Raw genomic sequence first — 6091 nt, forward strand, 5'->3', positions numbered from 1 at the left:
TTCCCCATAGTAGGGAAAGGACCCATGCTTTGACAGGCAATGCAAGGGCAGGGAAGAAAAAGAGAGTGCATTTTTATTGGGGGCTTTAGGGAGTAAAGAGCAATTGGGGCAGGAAGAGGACTGTGGCAAAGTCGAGCAGATGTCAGGGGTTGCCTTGAGAAGGTACAGTTTGTTTGCTTTCAAGGAGACAGTCGGGCAGATGTACTAAGGAGGTGTCTTTTATCAGCATCTTCTCTGGCCTGTAAAATATACTTAGAGTACAGAGTTATATAGAATGTGAAAGGGAGAGTCTGTCTGAAGGGTTACAAAGAGTCTGAGAAGGGGAGTCTTGTCTGAAGGGGAGGAGTGACGAGGAGGAGGAATTCTTGCTAACCAGTCTGAAGCTGTTAAAACTACCTGGAGGAAGGGGTGGAAGAGGAGCTAACAATCTCCATGTTTAATTACTAAGTGGAAAACCCATAACAAAGAAAAGAAAGGCCTATTTCCTGTCCTTACAGTAAAAATATCAAACAAAAAAACTGAAAAGGGAATAATAAAGAACTCCTATATTCTTTCTTTTTTTCTGTTCAGGAAGCATTTTATTGTTGCTCCAAGTTCAAGAATTTTCACTGACAGAAAATCAGCACTTTCAGAAAACCTCCCGCATAACATCGCTCCGCTTCTGAATCTTGGTTTTTGCAGACATATCAACATCTTTTCCCCAGTATGGACAATTATTCTGTTATGGTAGTTAGTTGGTAATTAACAAAGAAGGAGGAATCAGACATTAAGCCTAATTAGGAAGGAACCATTTCACAGATACTTCAGGGAACAGCTTCGCCCTCTGCCAAAGGATAGTAGGAAGGAAGTACTGGTTTTCAATCTTCCCAGGGAACTACCAGCCAGTTCCCCAGATTAACAGGGGGTAGGGGTAAGCAGTAAGGGGAAATTCCTCTGCTGAGGCATGTGCAGTAGATGCCAGACGATGAAGCAGAACTATGGGGCACAAGACTTATGAGCCAAAATTAGCCTGGGAAAATCTAGGAGGGGAAAATGGATAAAATAAGGGCACAAAACCCTAGAAGATCCAGGAAAGGGACTGGATAGTTTGAAAGAAAGCCTGATCTCTCCCAAGCCCAAGGAAATATAATCAAAGCTTAACAAAGGCCTAAGGTCCATATACCTTCTCTCTTTAGCAGCAGACCAGGCCAGATGGGAACAGAGGCTGTGCTGGACGAGTGAAGCCTTGGGTGCAGGGCTAATGGCACAGCAGTTCTGGGTCCTGGCCCTCCTCCTGGGCTTGGTGCGGACAGGTGTGGGCCTGCTGGACCGCTTCTGTAGCAAGATGGAGCTGAGCCACCTGGTTGTAGATGGGACATAGGGCAGGGTGTGCCTGGGGGCAATCTTTTCTTTTCATTCCAATAAATCTTGCCACTCTACCTCAAATCTTCCTATGTGTGTATCCCCTAAATGCTCTCCTGCCATACCATGGAAGAATCCTATTTCCTTCTGCAACAATTCCACCCACGATTGACAGATCAATCTTAACTTCCAATTTCAATATTTGGCTTTTACTTAGGAAGCTCTTCAGGATTTTTTTTTTTTTTAATCTTCACCCAAGCCCCTAAGATATTTTTTCTACTGTTTTGTTTTGTTTTTTAAAGAGTAAAGGGAGGGGGAGAGGGAAAGAGAAACATCAATGTGAGAGAAACACCATCAACTGCTTGCCACCCACACCACCCTGACCAGGGCTAAGGATGGAGCTGCAACCGAGGTACCTGCCCTTGACCAGCAATCAAACCCACAACTCTTTGGTCCAAGGGCTGACACTCTAACTGCTGAGCCACACTGGCCAGGGCTTCAGGACCATTTTTAATTCAGAAAGATTGGCTTCAACTAAAGGAGATGCGGTGGTGACCTATACGGCACTTCTCCACGGTAGACACTCATTCTGGTAGAAAAGGCAGACACTTCTCCAGGGTATTGTTCAAGCAACCACTTGCAGCAAGCAAACTGATCACTTTGGATGTGAGGGAAAAAACAAACATCAACCTCTCTTTTGAGGCCATGTCACTTAGACTTTTCACTTTAGTGGACACTTTGCATAGGGATTCATAATTGAAGCAGGGTTTTCTGTTCCTTTGGGCTACTCTCAACCATTCCTTTTCTACCTGTTCCATTTTACTCTGTTTAGATGCAGCAGAATAAAGAGCAGTGGCACAGAGACCTTAGATACCATATATCTGGACAGGTGCCTCACAAAAGGGGCAAACTGCCGACTACGGACATACTGAAGGCTTTCCTGGAGCCCGGCACTGCTGGGGAGACCATCTTCTCCCAGGGCTGCTGGAACTCACATATTCTTACCTCTCAATAGAGAATCCACATCTAAACCATACTGGAAAACATATTCAAGTGGAGAGTTTCTCAATCCTCCCAAGAGTGGTGAATAACTAGTCTTCTTCCAGAACCATAGGAGATAAAGCATGCTTTAGGACATGCTCACTTAATTATCATGTATTAAGAGAGTCCATCTTAAAGAAAGCTATGCTTTAAACTGGCCCCGGAAACAAGAACAAGCATGACTTTCTCTTTCACATTCATACATCATGTGAACACCCGTGCACGCAGGCACAGGCACACACAGAGAGGGAAAAGGAGAGAAAAAGAAAAAGGTTGTTAAAAAGTACTCAGAATGGTGTCATGAAGAGTCAAGATGATAGTGCTATGCTAGTGTTAGGTTATCAGGACACAATTTTGTTTTCAAATCTGTCCTCATCAAAATTTTCAAATTATTTGATATTCCCCCTCAATATTATATATTGTATGAAAAACGGAGGAAACAAAAAGGAAATCATTGCTGTCCCACAAGCTGCGTCAAGAGTAACAGCATTTGTTCTCACTGGGACACTCAGAGGTGAAAATAAAGTGAGAACAGAGGAAAGTAGAGCACAAAAGAATAAAAAGAAAGAAAATGTCAGAATAAGAAGTGCAGGATTACTCTGTTTTGGGTGGCTCCAAATATACAACTGTGGCCAATTTTGTCATCACCCAAAACAAAATTATGCAAGGTGGAGTACAGGAGGAAAGGACAAATCACAGAATTGTTGTTTCCATCTGGGGACAGAAAGAAGGCTAAATGTTTATTGGGGAAAAAGCAATATATTCTATTTGTCATCACCAAGATATTCTATTCATAAAACTAACTACTAAGAATGCATAATTAAGAGAGTTGCACTATCATGGTTGAGTGAAATTTAGTTTTGTTGCTAAGCAAAAAATAGTCAAAGAAAAATTTGACTAGAAATATGAAACATTTGCATCATCTCAAGATGTTCCCTGATGTACCTTTGCAGTTTCTCCCTCTACCTTTGTAATCAGGCAGCCATTAACCTACTATCAATGGAGATTAATTTTGCTGGTTTTAGAATTTTACATAAATGGAACCACATAGTTTGTATTCTTGAGAGTCAGGTGTCTTTTGCTTAGCATAATGTTTTTGAGTTTCATCCATCTTTCTACATAGACCAATAGTTCATTCCTTTTTTAATGCTGAGTAATATTTTATTGTGTGGATATATAATGACTTGTTTATCCATTATCCTATTGGGTTGTTTGCAATATTTAGTTATCATAAATAAAACCATCATAAATATTTATGTTAAAGTCTTTTTGTAGACATTTATTTTCTAATCTTTTGAGGAACTACCTTGGAGTAGAATTGTTAGATTATATAGAAAATAAGTTTTTGTCTCCGCATTTTTGTGATTAGCATGTCATCTGTGGGGGGATGGATATGTCTATTACCTTGACTGTGGTGTTGGTATCATGGCTGTTTGCATGTGTCCAAACTTATCAAATTACACACATTAAATAGGTACAGTTTTTTACATATAAATCACATTTAAATTAAGCCATGTTTAAGAAAGAAATGTATGTTTAATTTTATAAACATATAATCTTTTCTAAAGAGGTTGATGGAGAATAGTTCTGGTTGTTCCACCTCAACAGCAGTACTTGACATGGTAAATCTTAAATTTTATCCACTCAGGTACATGATGATACCTAAATACGGTTTGAATTTGCACATTTCTAATGATCTATTGAGCATTTTCTCACATGCTTATGTCAATTAATATATGTATTTTTGGAACTATATAAATGTTTTCCAATTATTATAAGATTACTTATCTTCTTGAGTTATAAGATATCTATTTAGATATAGATAGATATAGATATATGTAGTTATATTTCTGTGTATGCATATGAGTTATAACATAATGTATAAATAATATGGAAAGAATACTTTTGTCAGTTATATATATTACAGATACTTTCTACCATTTGTAGAGTGTCTTTTCATGAAATTTCATAAAAGTATTTCTTTACTGTTTTGTCCAAGTATCTGTCAGTTCTCCTGATCTCCTCCATAAGATATCTTAGTGAGAACTAGATCATCTTGACATGTCTCAGAACATGATGTAGCTTAGTCTCTACTATATAGAATAAATTTATTACATTGATGACATTTGTTTATTGTATCTGGTGAAGAATAAGCAGTAAACATTCTATATTTTTGGTATAATATTTGTACACCAGCAAGTATGATATTTGTACACACATGTGACCAATTTAACCCAATAGATCCTAAAATTTTAAATGTACAGCAGTATTCTGTCATAAACACAAAAGGGTCATATTGGAGACTAGGCCTGAGCAATTCCTAAAAGGTACAGTAAACTGCATGAGCAGATGGCTCAGACGCCCATGGTATATTTCTGTGTTAATTTTCTTTCTTCATCTCAACCGTGTATCTAGCATTGGGGTAGGAGAGGGAGGTGTTGGAAAGGTTTCCATGTGATCATATAGTGGAGAGGTACAAAGAAAAGTTTTATCACTGAATATGAAATGTATGACAGCTAAAAGTAGATTTCACTTTGTAGTCCCATTTAGGGGTGTGGCCTTATAAGATAGAAGTGGAGTCCTGGTTGGTTTTGCTCAGTGGTTAGAGTGTCAGCCTGAGGACCAAAGAGTCTTGGGTTTGATTCCAGTCAAGGGCACTTACCTTGATTGTGGTTCTGTCCCCAGCCCTGGTTGGGGTTGTGCAGGAGGTAACCAGTTGATGTGTCTCTCTCACATCGATGTCTCTCTCTCTCTCTCTCTCTCTCTTTCTCTTCCTCCCACTCTGTCCTTGGGTGAGAATTTTAAAAAAATGAGACTCATCTAGAAAAGAATTCTGAAGATGGAGGCAGCCAGATCCGGAGTGAGGGTGAGTGTGAGAGTATGAGTGGGTGTGAGAGTGTGAGTGGACATGAGTGTGGATGAGCAACCTTGAACAGTGCAGAAACGTGGGGCAGAGGGTTCTTGTGCTGTGGACGGAAAGCAGCTGGCTACCATGGTAAGAAGCTCCTCAGGGTGCTTCTCCCTGAGCAGCCGGGAAGCCCCGCCATTTTGGAAGATCCCTGGTTTTTCCTGGGAGGAGGCAGCGAGGAGCACCTAAGGCCGAGCGACCTGAGTCCATCAGAGTGCCTTGCACCACCGCACCAATGGACCCCACTGTGCCAACGCGGACAGGCACACAGTAGCAATGCTATTGAGGTGCCTGCTGCAGTAGCCACAACCAGCAGGAAGCTGAGCATCATTCCCCACAGCAGAAGCCTGATCGGAACTGTGCACCATCCCCCACAGCAACAGTGACTGGACGGGAGCCAAGCCCCTCCCGCAATGGTAGCGGAGGCTTGGGAGCTGAGATAAACCCCCACCAACACTAGCACCAGCTTGGGAGCCCAGCACCTTCCTCCACAGCAGCAGTGACTGGGTGGGAGTGGACCTCAACCTCCAACAGCAGCTGAGGCTTGGGAGCTGAGACACACCCCCAGCAGCAGGGGCTCAGGATTGGACATCCATCTCCAGGCAGCGCAGCACAGATCGGCAGCGGAGACCTATCCCCAGTAGCATTAGCAGAGGCTGATCAGGAGTGGTGGCCCAACCCCAGGGGCAGCAAGTCTCAGGCAGCCAAGACCTTCACGACAGACTAATACCAGCTATCAGTTGTCAATACTCCAGAACCATAGCAGGCAAAAGGCGCCATACACCAAAACAGTCTGGGAGG

At 41.9% G+C, this 6091-nt stretch overlaps 1 pseudogene; it reads right to left on the reverse strand.

Moving 5' to 3' along the window:
* Positions 1-142: 142 nt before the first annotated feature.
* LOC118623329 lies at positions 143-5658 on the reverse strand (annotated as a pseudogene).
* Positions 5659-6091: the final 433 nt, after the last annotated feature.

Source organism: Molossus molossus, unplaced genomic scaffold (genome assembly GCF_014108415.1).
Source record: "Molossus molossus isolate mMolMol1 unplaced genomic scaffold, mMolMol1.p scaffold_m16_p_10, whole genome shotgun sequence".
NCBI lineage: Eukaryota > Metazoa > Chordata > Mammalia > Chiroptera > Molossidae > Molossus > Molossus molossus.